This window comes from Babylonia areolata, chromosome 8 (assembly GCF_041734735.1).
Source record: "Babylonia areolata isolate BAREFJ2019XMU chromosome 8, ASM4173473v1, whole genome shotgun sequence".
In the NCBI taxonomy this organism is placed as follows: Eukaryota; Metazoa; Mollusca; class Gastropoda; order Neogastropoda; family Buccinidae; genus Babylonia; species Babylonia areolata.
Genome location: NC_134883.1, coordinates 31,975,779 through 31,991,263, shown reverse-complemented (window position 1 = coordinate 31,991,263; position 15,485 = coordinate 31,975,779). Strand labels below are relative to the sequence as shown.

At 42.0% G+C, this 15,485-nt stretch overlaps 1 pseudogene across 1 annotated transcript in view; it reads left to right on the top strand.

The window, feature by feature from the left end:
* LOC143284743 (uncharacterized) overlaps positions 1-15,485 on the top strand; it is a 35,898-nt pseudogene that overhangs the window by 10,496 nt on the left and 9,917 nt on the right. The window contains exons 4-9 of the transcript XR_013055604.1: positions 4,993-5,106; positions 6,876-7,016; positions 9,412-9,641; positions 11,866-12,066; positions 12,863-12,974; positions 14,900-14,974. The product of XR_013055604.1 is annotated as an uncharacterized LOC143284743 (transcript). The remainder of the gene's footprint in view (positions 1-4,992; positions 5,107-6,875; positions 7,017-9,411; positions 9,642-11,865; positions 12,067-12,862; positions 12,975-14,899; positions 14,975-15,485) is intronic.

Below are 15,485 nucleotides of genomic sequence, written 5' to 3'. Positions count from 1 at the left end.
AAAAAAGTTATCAGTGAATTGAATCCAGTTGACAATAGAGATGATTGTTTTGAAGGAAATTAAAACAAAAAACATTTACAATTCATGAACTGCAGTTCAGTCGCAGTGCATGTGATTCGACATCTTCAAGCTGTAGAGTGCCCGTGTGTTTTCTTTTGAATGCAGCTGTCAGCCTGTCTCAAGAAAAACTGATTATGGAATGCGAATTGTAATACATAGACATTATGATTGTCGCTTATATTAATAGCTTATACATTATAGAATGGCTTGGGTGAATTGCAGACATGACAGTATGACGTGAAGAACATACTTTATTCAGATTTTGTTTTGGCATTTGAGTGTATGGACTGGGATCTGAAGGGGTCTGAAGAGTGTGAAAATTTCAGCAGGGCAGGAATAAGTGGCATTCTGAATACACTGACTCTAAACAGCAGACACATTGGTGTGTGTGTGTGTGTGTGTGTGTGTGTGTGTGTGTGTGTGTGTGTGTGTGTATGCATGTGTGTGTGTGTGTGTGTGTGTGTGTGTGTGTGTGTACACCTTTCAAAAGCTGTGCCCTTTGGTGTATTCATGATCTGAAAGGCTGTTATGAAAAGAAAGTCAACACACCCACTTAGCACCTTGCCAGAGAAATGAGGGCTTCGTGCTTTGAGTGCAAAGTAATCATCAGCTTGTTGTGAGGTCTTCACAAACGGGTTTGTCTGTGGGTAGCACGGGCTCACTGATCCCATGTATGAAGCTAAGAGCTGGGAAAGATTTTTTTCTGCTCTGTCAGTGTTGAAAAATCATTTGGAAGCTATGCTGTAGAGCCTTTTTTCTTTTCCTTCCTAGTTTTCTTCTTGGTGTCATATACTGTACCATGTCAAACTGATGCAAACCAGGCATACTGGTTTGCTCCTCTTGGCCAAACTGTCATGGAAACTTACTGATAAGACATCTCGCTATTAAGCTAGGCTGTAGGAACTTTTTTCTGATTCTTTTTCTTTTTCTGTTCTGTCAGTGCTGTGATAGGATGAGAAAATTATTTGGAAGCTATGCTGTAGGAACATTTGATTTTCCTAAACCAGATAAAACAGTGTGTGTGATTGTGTGTTTGTGTGTGCGTGTTGTGTGTGTGTGTGTGTGTGTGTGTGTGTGCATGCATGTGTGTGTATGGTGTATTTATGGTGTGTGTATGGTGTATGTATGGTGTGTGTGTATGTTATGGTAATGGTTTTTTTTTTTTGTATATGTGTGTGTAGACGAAGAGAGGTATGATCTGAACATTTAAAGATTCACTGAGAGAGGGAGGGAGAGAGAGAGAGAGAGGGAGAGAGAGAGAGAGAGCATTCAACGATTCAAAGAGGGGGACAAAAAGACAGAGAGGGAGAGAGAGAGAGAGGGAGGGTGGGTTGGGGATGGGCGTTGTGTGTCTGCTTTCAAGCATGCATAGATCTGAATTGTGCTTTTGGCAGGAGGCACTAACAGTTTAGTTCATAGCTGAAACGAAGTCCTTTGCTTGATATGATAGGCACTGGACACGTCAATGGCTCCTTTTCTCCCCCTTTGAATCACCCCAAAAGTCTCAAAGAATTTGTTTTCAAGTGCATGCTTACTTGTAGATGTAAGTCTTTTTGCTTCAGCTGAAGTGTCTGTGAGTGGGGGTTGGGTTATTTCTCTTATCTTTCTTTTCTCTAGATTTATTCCAGAGATTTGTACAGGTGTGACCCTCTACCATGAAGTGAGTTAGAAGTCACCTTATGTTGTTATAAAAATTGATTATGAGAGAGTAGGTAAAAGAGTAAAGGATTTTGATTTATTGAATTTGGGTTTTTTTGTTGATTTGCAACTCACATTTGCTCATATGTGCAAGTTGACTTGTAAGAGATTTTCACCCCGCTGTGGAGGCATTGACACTCTGTTTTGGGGTGTGTGCATGCAGGGTGTGTTCTTGTTTACGTAACCCACATGGATTACAGGCTCTTTGAAGTATGATTTGATCTTCTGCTTCAGTGCTTGTGTATGCACACAAAGAGTTTTCTGCCACTTGCAGGTCTGCACTTCTATTGACCTAAAAGATCAGAAAAATCTCTGCCCTGAATTAAATATGTGCTGCTGCCAGGATTTGAACTTGGGCCTCTCAGATTTAAAGTACAACACTTTCACTACTAAGCTTTTGCACCTGTCCTTTGGAATCTGTTGTATTTGTATTTCTTTTTGTCACAACAGATTTCTCTGTGTGAAATTTGGGCTGCTCTCCCCAGGGAGAGTGCGTCGCTATACTACAGCGCCACCCAATTTTTTTGTATTTTTTCCTGTGTGCAGTTTTATTTGTTTTTCCTATTTAAGTGGATTTTTCTACATAATTTTGCCAGGAACAACCCTTTTGTTGCCGTGGGTTCTTTTACATGTGCATGCTGCACATGGGACCTTGGTTTTATCATCTCATCTGAATGCCTAGCGTCCAGACCACCACTCAAGGTCTAGTGGAGGGGGAGAAAATATCGGCGGCTGAGCCGTGATTCAAACCAGCGCACTCAGATCCTCTCGCTTCCTAGGCGGACACGTTACCTCTAGGCCATCACTCCACCTAAAAGATCAGAAAAATCTGCCCTGAATCAGATATGTGCTGCAACCAGGATTTGAATTTGGACCCCTCAGATTTAAAGTACAACACTGTCACCACTAAGCTTTTGCACCTGTCCTTCGGAATCTATTGCAGTATTGATTCTAAGTCTGGAGTCACTTTGTGTGTGGTATTATTGAAACGTTTGTGGGAAGGGTCCAGTCTTCAGGAGAGTGGTTCACGCATTGCATGCTGTTGGATTTAACATTGATTCTCATGATTAACACAATTAAAAGCCCCAGTATAGGGAAATATTAAGGGGATGACAAAAAAAAAAAAAGAAAAAAAAGAAAGAAAAAAAGTGATTCAACATTCATTTTGTGGTGAAGGGTCATATATTCCATTTCCCCCTTTGAGGAGGTCTTCATGTCTGTTTCTGGAATGCGAAATGTGATCCTGATTGGAATGAGGGTTGAGGAGAGAGTTACCTTGACCATTGTGTTGGTTGGTAGTGGAGCTGTCAGCTCTGTTACAGGGAAATGGGTCGATGGATTTATTTTTAGGGACTAGCATGCATGCATACATACACATGCTTACATTCAAGTGCATGCATGAAATGTTTGAACATTTACTTTGATTGGATGTCAACAACCACCAGTATGTGTAAAGCTTTACAACAAGATTACCTGAAACACAAACATGCATGCTTGTGTGTGTGCATACATAACTGTGTGCACATGCACATGTGTACACACATACATATTCACATGCATACATGGCAACACACATTGTCTCACAGGTGTGATTCCCCTATGCCAAAACCATACATGCTTCCAGACGCACATGTTTTTGCACGTTGAGATTAACTTACGAACACAGATACATACAGATATAGACCTCCTGCCTCCACCCCCCTCCTCCCCCACAAACCTCCACCAACCTCCCGTCTCCTTTATACACACATGCGTTTACACACTATGATACTCAAAGACAGACAGACAGACTCACATGCGTGTATGCGTGCCCATACACACTCGTTCACAAACCCGCACGTATGAATGCACACAAGCACACAGGCACAAGCATGTAAGCATGCACACACACACGCGCGCGCACGCAGGCATGCATGCACGCACGCACGCACGCATGCAGAGACAGAAAGACACAGACACAGACACACACACAATCTGCGCATGCACACACACACACACACACACACACACACACACATATATATTTTATATATTAAATATAAAACCTTAAGGCAACAATTTTTAAAGGATATTCAAAATTCGAATAACACAGGACATATTCCCAGTCAGGTGATGCTAACAGATGATGAATATATACAAACAAGATTAGGAAAATTTGTGTACGAATGCTGCTGCAATTTACCGCATTAACTGATTGATAAATTGTGTGTTTTTCATTCGTTCATTCATTTACCATTGCAATTGTGTCTTATAAACCTTACGGTTTCATGGCAATAAAATCTATTCTATTCTATTCTATTCTATTCTATTCTATTCACACACACACACACACACACACACACACACCAACAAAGAACCTTCCCCACCCTTTAGAAAAAAAAAGAAAAAAAAAAGAGTACCGGGTAGTTACAGCATGAGCAGAAATACTTGACATTCATAATTCATACCCCACTGCCCCCCTACCCCCTCCTGTCCTCCTGTTCGGTTTGACTTTCCCTCTTTTGTGCCCCGTACCAAGTGACTGCCCTTCACAAACAACAGACTCATCCTGCCAGGCAGCTCTGTCACACCAGTGTTCGCAGTGTCCCTATTCATTTTTTAGACACGACAAATAAAAACACAGCTGTCTGACTTGTCCTTTCAGGCCACAACTTTCTGTACAAATCTGCTTACATGGATGTCTGGGTGTTGGTGTGTGGTGTATGTTTACTCTGTGTGTGTGTGTGTGTGTGTGTGTGTGTGTGTGTGTGTGTGTGTGTGTGTGTGTGTTTTGTCATTGGCACAGTGTGTGTGTGTGTGTTGTGTGTGTGTGTGTGTGTGTGTGTGTGCGTGCTTTGTCTTGGGCACATTCCATTTGTCTAGCTTCTAAGTCTTGATTACAGTGCCCTGGGTAGTTAATTTTAGAATCCATCCCCCACCCCCACTCACACACTGTTAGTACTTTCAGTGCCCCTGTGCTTAGGAGGGAGAGCACATTATAGATACCTGTTAATACTGATTAACTTTCCCATCAACAGTAGTGCCCCAGTCATAAAAGATCACACACACAGTTGTCTGACTTGTTCTTTCTCTGTGTCCTGTCTTATCCTATGCCTGACATATCCTGTGTTGTCCTGTCTCATCATACCCTGTGTTATATTGTCTTATCCTATCTTATATTATCCCATCCTATCTTATCCTGTGGTATCTTATCCTGTCCAGTCGTATAGATCTTATCCCGTCCTGTCCTTTCAGGCTGGGGTGCAGTGCACGGACTTCAGCTCGGCCTCACGGTTCCTGCTGTGTGGAGGGGTGGAGGGGGTCTCTGTGTGGGACCTGAAGACCAAGACCCTGAAGAAGTCCTTCCAGGTGAGAACCAGAGGTGTGGATGGATGGGTGAGGGTGGAGTAAGGAATTAGGTCATGGGGGTGGGGTGGGTGGATGATAGCCCTTAAGTGTGAACTTTTCATTTTCCCCTGTTGCGTTTGCTCTCGAGATTTTAACTCAAAATTGTGCTGTGAGATTGCTCGAGAGCGCTGAATGTTTACGTCCCAGAAGTGCGGGCAGCTGATCCTGATGGGGCCAATGATATAACAATGATTTTACTGTATACTCTGGTCTGATGGGGTGATTCTCTTTACTTTTCATGTTAATGTTTTGCCTTGCTTTGGATCTCTAGGCCTGATCCCTCTGTTGGTTTTATGTGAAGATCAGGCATCTGCTCTGTTTTTCTTTTTTTTTCCCCCAGCGTATGTGGTGTACCATATGTGGAGCAGTCTGCATGTTTTGACACCTTATAGACTCGGAAACTGAAACTGATTGCAAGTGTGAATAGAGTGGAACGAATATCCTCTTATTCGCGCCAACCACAGCACAAGAATCTCATGTGTAAAGAGAGCTGGAACAAACTGCATTTCCACTGAATTGATTGGCGCTCTTTTGTATAGTATTTGGTCAGGCTTTGGGCCATCCCAGGTTGAGTTTTTGGACTAACCAAAGTTTGCCCTTTCAGTGTTGTGCTTTCGGACAATATGTGCTATTGTGCTGCCCCTGAGGGGTGAAGGGGGTATAGATGATGGTTGAGGGTTGTGATTACATGGGGCATTGGTCAGGAAGTGTTGTTTCTCTGTTCTCTGTGTCTTTCACTGTGCGGGAGGAGGTGGGGTGGGGGGTGGGGGGGTGGGGTGGACAGGAATGTGTTTGGCATGCTTTGTTCTTTGGATTTGAAGCTGTGAATGAACACTTCAAAATCTTGCAGATTGTGTATATAAACGGAACATTAGAAAAAAAAGAATTGTGGGAGACAATGGTTACGGAGGCTGAGCATGGTTGTGAATGGGTGGAGGGTTTTTCAAATTGAGTGTGTGCTGTGTTTATAGAAACGTGAAGGATGACTTAATATTATTTACTGAGGTTACAGAGCAACAAACCCTATCACAACTGAAGATAACACATGCTTTTGGCATAAGCACACACAACACAGTCATTCTGATCTGCTTGAGACTCAAGACTCAAAAACGTATTACTCAATGATAAAGATTTTAGGCATTGCCTGGTCTTCCCCAGTCGGTCACTGTGACAACAACAACAGCAAGAAAAATGATGATATACCGGTATTACTACTGCTACTAAAGATAATGATAACAAATTTTCAAACACAGGGCTGGAAATTCCCAGATAATCGTCAGACGCCCTGGGAACAAGTAGACAAAAATAAGAAGAAGAAAAAAGAAAAAAAAAAAGAAAGAAAAAGACTTGTCCCTCCTAATTTCACTTGGCCTCCCTAAGTAATGAGACGATTATACTACCGTTCGTGCAACAAGTCAGAAGACACTTCTCAGTACAATTAGTATTTAAAAAAACAACAACCACCCAGGGTGCTCGGGGGTGGCAGTGTGAAAAGGGGTGGAGGGAATGGCGGTTAGACTGCACTGAAGCTGACAACCCAGCCACCCTTTCACCGTCACAGTCAAACATTGGCTGCCCAATGAACGGAAAGGTGAAGAGAGCATTTCCACTTTATGTGCCAAAATGTTTAGTTGTCCCGGACAATCAGCTGGATGGGTATTTTCAGACTTGAAACGACGTTGCCAGTTGTGCAGGCACACGCTGGGAGTGGTCTTGTGTTGTGTTGCCAGGAACACAAGGGTCCTGTGACGACGGCACGCTACAACTGGAACAACTCCTACATCGCCTCCGGGTCCGAGACAGGGGAGATCATTCTGCACAACACATTGACGGGACAGTCCAGCAGCCCTCTGGTGGCCCCGAACGTACAGGTCAGTGTTAGCTTTGAACGTGCAGGTCAGTGTTAGCTTTGAACGTGCAGGTCAGTGTTAGCAGAACGTACAGGTCAGTGTTAGCTTTGAATGTACAGGTCAGTGTTAGCTTTGAACGTACAGGTCAGTGTGTGCTTTGAGCATGTGCGCTGACAACCTTTCTGACTAACACTCTCTAACTTTATCACTCTCTCTCTCTCTCACACTACACCACATACACATACACTGCTTTTACTGTCTTTTTATACAACACTTAAATCATTTCTTTTACCTATGTAGTCTTTACACTGACTAGACTTCGTGAAGTGAGGCTTGAACATTTGCCCTCTTGAAACGAAGGATATTTAAAAAAAATTTTTTTTCTTCTTCTAGAATCAAAATAGACTCTAACCAGGAACATAGTTTTAATAACAAGATGAGAGAATTTGAATTAGAATTATTATAACTTTTATTATGACAGTAAGATAAATTAAGTATTGTGAAGTCTGTGATACAAACAGATTACAAGCACAACGGTAAAATTTGGCACAGGGCATACATAGCATAAGCACACACAACACAGTCATTCTGATCTGCTTGAGACTCAAGACTCAAAAACGTATTACTCAATGATAAAGATTTTAGGCATTGCCTGGTCTTCCCCAGTCGGTCACTGTGACAACAACAGCAAGAAAAATGATGATATACCGGTATTACTACTGCTACTAAAGATAATGATAACAACAACAATTATGGTATTGTTGATAATGATAACAGTAGTAATAATAATAATAATAAACATTAAAAGAAGAAGAGATAGAAGAAGAAGAAGCAGAAGAAGCCTCATAAAAACATAAAAATGATTGAAAATGCGTGCATGCATGCACACATGCATGCAAAAAGAAATGTAAGATAATGCATATTGTTGAAATGCAAAGTGGAAAGACATCCAGCCACAAAAGAGGTCATGCATTGAAGTTGGTAATGGAGAAGAAGAAGAAGAAGAAGAAGAAGAAGAGACACGGTTCATGCTCACACCCTGGTGTTATGCTGCAACAGACGTATTGCAGTACATCAGCAGATACAGACACCATTCGTTGTAATGTAAAACAGAAAGGCATCCAGCCAAAAGAAGTAATGCATTAATTAAGGTCGTTAATCGAGAAGAAGAAGAAGAGACACGGTTCATGCTCACACCCAGGCGCTGTGCTGCAACAGACATATTGCAGTTCATCAGCAGATACAGACACCATACGTTGAAATGTAAAGCGGAAGGACATCCAGCCATAAAAGAGGTCACACATTAAAGTTAGGAATCGAGAAGAAGAAGAAGTTTACACGGTTACAATGCAAAGAGGTCACACATTAAGGTTAGGAATCAAGAAGAAGAAGAAGTTTACACAGTTACAATGCAAAGAGGTCACACATTAAGGTTAGGAATCAAGAAGAAGAAGAAGTTTACATGGTTACAATGCAAAGAGGTCACACATTAAGGTTAGGAATCGAGAAGAAGAAGAAGTTTACACGGTTACAATGCAAAGAGGTCGCTCATTAAGGTTAGGAATCGAGAAGAAGTTTACACGGTTACAATGCAAAGAGGTCACACATTAAGGTTAGGAATCAAGAAGAAGAAGTTTGCACGGTTACAATGCAAAGAGGTCACACATTAAGGTTAGGAATCGAGAAGAAGAAGAAGTTTACATGGTTACAATGCAAAGAGGTCACACATTTAGGGTAGGAATCGAGTAGAAGAAGAAGAAGTTTACATGGTTACAATGCAAAGAGGTCACACATTAAGGTTAGGAATCAAGTAGAAGAAGGAGAAGTTTACACGGTTACAATGCAAAGAGGTCACACATTAAAGTTAGGAATCGAGAAGAAGAAGAAGTTTACACTGTTACAATGCAAAGAGGTCGCACATTAAGGTTAGGAATTGCGAAGAAGAAGAAGTTTACACGGTTACAATGCAAAGAGGTCACACATTAAAGTTAGGAATCGAGAAGAAGAAGAAGGAGTTTACATGGTTACAATGCAAAGAGGTCACACATTAAGGTTAGGAATCGAGTAGAAGAAGGAGAAGTTTACACGGTTACAATGCAAAGAGGTCACACATTAAGGTTAGGAATCGAGTAGAAGAAGGAGAAGTTTACACGGTTACAATGCAAAGAGGTCACACATTAAGGTTAGGAATCGAGAAGAAGAAGTTTACATGGTTACAATGCAAAGAGGTCACACATTAAGGCTAGGAATCGAGAAGAAGAAGTTGACACGGTTACAGTGCTCACACTTTGGTGCTGGTGCTCCACAAAAGAGGTAACGCATTAAGGTTAGTAATCGAGAAGAAGAGGAAGAAGAGCTACACGGTTGCAATGCTCACACCCTAGTACTGTTGCTCTGCTGTGCTGCACTGTGACAGGCCATACGGCAGCTGGAGTACTCGGCCTTCAAGAAGTCGTTGCTGGGCACGGCCTCCGATGACGGAGCAGTGACCCTTTGGGACGCCAACACCCGGCGCCTGCTGCACAGCTTCAGGGACGCCCACGTGGGGCCCGCCACCGGCCTGGCCTTCTCCCCCATCAATGAGATGCTCATGATGAGTGTTGGTCTTGACAAGCGCTTTGTCTGCTATGACATCCAGAAGAAACAGTCAGTCAGCTTGTTTTTTGCTGGGTTTCTGTTGGTTTTTTTTTTTTGGTGTTGTTGTTTTGTTTGTTTGTTGGGTTGGTGGATGGGGTGAATCGTCTGCTATGATATCCAGAAGAAACGTGTGCGCTTTTTTTTTTTTTGGCAGGGTTTCTCTGTGTGTGTGTGTGTGTGTGTGTGTGTGTTTTGTTTGTTTGGTTTGATTGTTGGGATGGTGGATGGGGTGTTTCGGGGAGGGGTGGGGGTGGTGTTTGGGGGGATGGGTGGGTAGGTGGGTGTGGGAGATGAAAGGGTTTAGGTGTGTGACGTGTGTGGGTGTGGGTGGGTTCAAACAGAAGATCAAATACGCACGTTAAAGATCCTGTAATCCATGTCAGCGTTCGGTGGGTTATGGAAACAAGAACATATCCAGCATGCACATCCCCGAAAACGGAGTATGGCTGCCTACATGGCGGGGTAAAAACGGTCATACACGTAAAAGCCCACTCGTGTGCATACGAGTGAACGCAGAAGAAGAAGAAGTTCATGGGTGTTTGTGGTGTGTATGTGTGTGTGGTGATGTGTTGTGGTGTGTGGGTGTTGGTGGGTGTGGGTGTTTGTATGTGTGGATGTCAGGTGTGTGTGTATGTATGCATACGGGGGTGTTTGTATTTTCTTTTTTTTCTGATTCCTTTCTTTTTGCAGTTTTTTGATGATATCATTTTGTTTTAATACTTTGAAATATGTATTTTCTTTTTTTCTGATTCCTTTCTTTTTGCAGTTTTTTGATGATATCATTTTGTTTTAATACTTTGAAATATACATGTTCGTGATGTTTAAAGAAAAAAATAGAAAGCTGTGTGTGAGGAAAAGGTTTTATTTTTTATGTGAATGTGCAGGTTGAGTGTGGATAAACTGCAAGATGAAGTGGGTTTGAATTTGAAGCATTTATTTATCCACTCTGTTGTTTTTATGTTTTGATTATTTGCAGTGGTGGTATTCAACTGTTTTGTTCAAGGAGACTGATCAAATATGACTGTCACTGATTTTGTTGTTGTTACGCTTTATTGATTGGAAAAGTATTCAGATATTTTGAAACATTTATGTTCATTTGCAAAGTTTTATGAAGTCATGGTATGAGTTTGATAATCAAATACTGCATTTTATGAATCTTTGACGGAAGTAAATTTCAGGGATTTGTTTATTTATCAGATAGATGATTTGGGGAAAAAAAAAAAAAGATTTACTTTAGGTTTTCTCAAATTTTCTGATCCTTTGAGAAATGCTCTATGGATTGTTGAGAGCAAACAGTTGTGTGATTAGATACAGTTGTTGAATGAAAACTGGTAGAAATGGAGTGATTGTATGGAACACTTGACACAAACTTTGGCACAGTGTTATGTGAGACTGATATAAGCTTGCAGTTTGGCCAACAGCTTAGTGAGAGCTGTATGATCGTTGGTTTCTCCACTGCAACAGGAGTCCATTTACAGCTTAGTCTTTTGTGAGAAGGACTATGACTCTCAAACTAGGAGGCAAGATTGGGCTGGCTTTTAGTGCTGCAGCCTTGGGGCCTAGTTGGACTTTGGGGGCCATCCCAACACCGACTGTCCTAAAGCTCTCTTGACCAAGAGAGTTGGGGATGCAACTTTGGCAAAACACTCTCCACTTGAATCAAATTCTAGGCCAGATAGTCAGGACAGCAGCAGCCTTCTCTGTTGTTGTTCTGCTGGTCATAGTCGGACACGACTATCATACATGCATACATACGTATCTGCTGCAGCACTGTACAGTGGTGGTGGTTTAACAACAGGAGGAAGGTGGCAGAATGGTTAAGACGCTCAGCTGCCAATACAGAGAGTCCGTGAGGGTGTGGGTTCGAATCCCGCTCTCGCCCTTTCTCCTAAGTTTGACTGGAAAATCAAACTGAGCGTCTAGTCTTTCGGATGAGACGATAAACCGAGGTCCCGTGTGCAGCACGCACTTGGCGCACTGAAAAAGAACCCATGGCAACGAGAGTGTTGTCCTCTGGCGAAATTACGTAAAATGAAATCCACTTTCATAGGTACACAAATATGTAAGCATGCACTCAAGGCCTGACTAAGCGCGTTGGGTTATGCTGCTGGTCAGGCATCTGCTCAACAGATGTGGTGTAGCGTGTATGGATTTGTCCGAACGCAGTGACGCCTCCTTGAGAAAGTGAAACTGAAACTTAACAACAGCCTACTGATTGGAGGAAACTTTTCAGCATCCTGAAGGTCTTTGACGCCCAGAGCCCCCTGACCTGCATCGACATCATGCCAGATGGCGCCACGGCTGCCGTGGGGTCCACGCGGGGCAAAGTGTACATCTACGACCTGAGGCAAGGGGGGAGCACCCCTATCCATGTCTTCAGGCTCACAAAACCTCGGTGCATTCCGTCAAGTTCATGCCAGCGGCAAAGTCCAAGGTGAGAAGGGACGTGAAAGAGAGGATGCCCCACTGCACCTCACACACGCACTTCCAGTGGCAGACACATACATTCATATGTACACATTTATGCATTAATGCACATATGCACTCATGCATGCATATGCTCAAACACACACACATGCTGCACACACACATACACACACACACACACACACACACTTGGACAAACATGATCACACATAGGCGCACATGTGAACACACATGTAAGTTATGGAAACATCACCATACCCAGCGTATTCTGGCAGCTTCAACAGGAGGATAAAATCGGTCACACACACAAAATCCTGTTTGTAGAACTGGAGAGGTGTAGCAGTTAACGCAGATGAAGGAGAAGAAAAACAGCGCCAAGTTGGAAAGAGGTAGGTTTTTTTAGGCCAGACTTTATACAAGAGCTGAGTGCAGAGATTTGACAAACTGAGAGAGGGAGCTCGTTCCAAGTGACAGATCCAGAGACAGGGAAAAAGAGCAGTCACAGACTGCGGAGTGTTTGAATGTGGGAAAACCCCCGAAAATGGAGTATGGCTGCATACAAGGCAGGGCAAAAATGGTCATTCACATAAAAGCCCACTCGTGAACATATCGGTGAACGTGTGAGTTGTAGCCCACGAACGAAGGAGAAAAAGAATGTGGGAACGCATTTCTGGGTGATCACCTGTTGGTTTGCACTGACTCTGTGTGTGTGTGTGTGTGTGTGTGTGTGTGTGTGTGTCTTTGTGTGTGTGTGTGTGTGTGTGTCTTTGTGTGTGTGTGTGTGTGTGTGTGTGTGTGTTCAGACAGAGGACTCTGGTGGCGGCACCAAAACTGGCGCGTTGTCCACGCCAGGCTCCAGACGGCAGCTGCCCCCGGCCCCCACTGTCATGCAGGACATCACCCCCAGTAAGACAGGTATGGTCAGAAATGGTTTGATACATGTGTACATACTGTATGAGTATAGATAGGTGGTGGTCATCAATGATTCATACATTTGTACTTGTGTTCACCTTAAAATTGCTGTCCACTCAATGTTTCTTTGTACACATGTGAGTTGTTTTCCGATACATGTGATTTTTTAGCCCTTCTGGTTGATTAGATTTTTTGTAAAGAAGAATGTTGTGTATTTATTAGTTGTTGTTGTTGTTGATTTATTTTATTCTCTGATTTATTTTTTATAAGTTTTTTTTCCCATTATTATCAGTTTCTTTTTAAAATAAAAGTATTTTTTGTTTGGCTCATCTTTTCTGTTAAAAAAACAACAAAACCTTTTTGTGCCATGAAGAAGAGCCCTTGCACCTTGTAAATGTTCAGTCTCTGTAGGGCACTACAGTTGTTTAGAGTATAGTTTATTGTAATCCTGCTACATTGAAACTGTGCGCAGTGTGTGATTGGTGATGAACAATTATGTCGTACTATGGAATTACCTTTTTATTCATTTTGTGATTTTTGCGCTTTATTATTTTTGTCAAAGATTTCTTTTATAGAGAGATGAAAAAATAGTCTTGTGTGTGTGATGGAATTGTTGACAGTAATGAAGTTTGAATATAACCTTCGATGCAAGGAAAAACGAACAAACAAGCAACCATACAAACAAACAAAAAAGCAATGAAAGACAGGAAGGGGCATTGAGCAGAGAGACTGCTGATTCTTCTGTTGTCTTGAAACTGTTGGTTTTGATTTTTCTGTGACAAAATTTTGTTTTCTTTGATGCAGGGGAAAAAAAATGGTATGATGAAAATTATTTTACATTTTCAAAGGAACAGAAGAGGTGTGCCCCCCCCCCCCCCCCAAAAAAAAAAAGAAGAAGAAAAAAAAGAAAAAAAGAATAAAGAATCTTTTAGAGAATTAAAGGCAGAATTGAGTACAGGTGCATCATTTCCTTTGGCAACAAGTAATGCTGTAAAAAAAATCAAATCAAATCACAAGTTGTGTCTGCCACAAGTGTTTAGTAGGGATGCCATTTTTGGTTGTCATTCTTTTTCAGTTCATATTGGTCTGTTTGGTTTTTTTTTTTGTTTTTTTTTCCCTGAACACTTTGTCCCCTGATTATCGATTTATCCATAATACCTGATTGCTTCCCTTGGACCGAGTTCAGATATATTTATTTTTCCGTACTGCAGTGGGCACATTTTAGTTTTGCTTTCTCAGGCATTCGTGTTCTCACTCTGTGCTTTTATTTTAGCTTGTTGGCTTTAGTCTATGTGGTGTTTGCCTGTGTTTTTAAGGGCATTTAGCCTGTTTTTGGTGGTGAATGCCTTTTTTTCTGTATGAAAGTATTTGTATTGTATTTGTATTTGTATTTCTTTTTATCACAACAGATTGCTCTGTGTGAAATTCGGGCTGCTCTCCCCAGGGAGAGTGCATTGCTACACTACAGCGCCACCCATTTTTTTTTCGTATATTTTCCTGCGTGCATTTTGATTTGTTTTACTTATCGAAGTGGATTTTTCTACAGAATTTTGCCAGGAACGACCCTTTTGTTGCCGTGGGTTCTTTTACGTGCGCTAAGTGCATGCTGAACACAGGACCTCGGTTTATCGTCTCATCCGAATGACTAGCGTCCAGACCACCACTCAAGGTCTAGTGGAGGGGGAGAAAATTATCGGCGGCCGAGCCGTGATTCGAACCAGCGCGCTCAGATTCTCTCGCTTCCTAGGCGGACGCGTTACCTCTAGGCCATCACTCCACCTAGTATGGTTTGGACAGTGCGCTCACCTGTTGCAGGGCTGGTCCAAAGATCCTGTAGTGCAGCTGCACTGAGGGTGTGGTACAAAGTGTTGATTTTCTCTGTCGTTCATGTTGTGCGCTTTGGTTTGGTTTTGATTTTGTTGCTGAAGGCCAGACACCTGATAACGAGCTGGCCCCCCATGCTGTGAGCCCTGCCCCCATCGTGGATGTGTTCTCCCCAACAGGTCAGGGTCACCCAGTCTTGCCAGGTCACGTTGACCTTTCTTCTGCTCTGCTTGGATAATAGACTTCTGAGAATGAGCTTCTGAGACGCCTTAGTGTTTGTCATGCTCAAACACATTATATATATATATATATATATATATATATATATATATATATATGGTCATCTGTACAATAAAGTAATTAGTAAACACACTACATTTCTTGATAGATATACAACTCTCAAATGCTGTACATGGCAACTAAGCACTTATTTTTATGTATGCTGTCTCCATGGTAGTTTGCATGCTCAAGAGGATAAGCACATGGGGATGGGAATAGCAAATTGTGGTCTCACTTTTCACTTTCACTACTATCCTTGAAAGATGGAATAAACATTGCTGATTGTTTATAAATACAATTTAAAAAAAAAGAGAAAAGAATTAAGACCTTATAAAATGTATTGTTCTGAATGTGAGGTTCATTAGGTTGAGATTCAGCTTTGGGATATGAAAGATTTGAAAAAAAAAAAGT